At 35.6% G+C, this 405-nt stretch overlaps 1 protein-coding gene across 1 annotated transcript in view; it reads right to left on the reverse strand.

The window, feature by feature from the left end:
- Window positions 1-405, reverse strand: part of LOC119594804 (endonuclease/exonuclease/phosphatase family domain-containing protein 1-like) — a 29,816-nt gene that overhangs the window by 28,622 nt on the left and 789 nt on the right. The gene's annotated exons all lie outside the window — the stretch shown is intronic.

The raw sequence follows: 405 nt of genomic DNA on the forward strand, positions 1-405 counted from the left end.
CTTTTAGTATGCAAAAACCAACCATGCTGATAATATTGGCTCTGATAGCTAAGAAGGGTATAAGAGTGTCAATGATATTATGAGACAAACACAGAAAAACATACTAATAACAATGATATATTACACCAATAATAACCAAATAATGACGCATATGATTTCCTGAGGTTACACTCCTACAATCTCCAAATAGGGGATCATATCATGGTTTCACAAGACCTGTTAATCACAGTGGTGTGGCATCAAGTAATTATTGTCGTCTCTGGCATTCAGCCTTTGCCAAATGCACATAAACCTCATAGATTTATTCATCTTGCACAGTCATTTGCCTAACGTTGTAAAAATTATTACGGCCAATATCATCACTAAAGTAGGTTTCTGGTAATGAAATGATTAGGTTGGGGTCAG

The sequence above is a fragment of the Penaeus monodon genome, chromosome 34 (genome assembly GCF_015228065.2).
Source record: "Penaeus monodon isolate SGIC_2016 chromosome 34, NSTDA_Pmon_1, whole genome shotgun sequence".
Lineage (NCBI taxonomy): Eukaryota > Metazoa > Arthropoda > Malacostraca > Decapoda > Penaeidae > Penaeus > Penaeus monodon.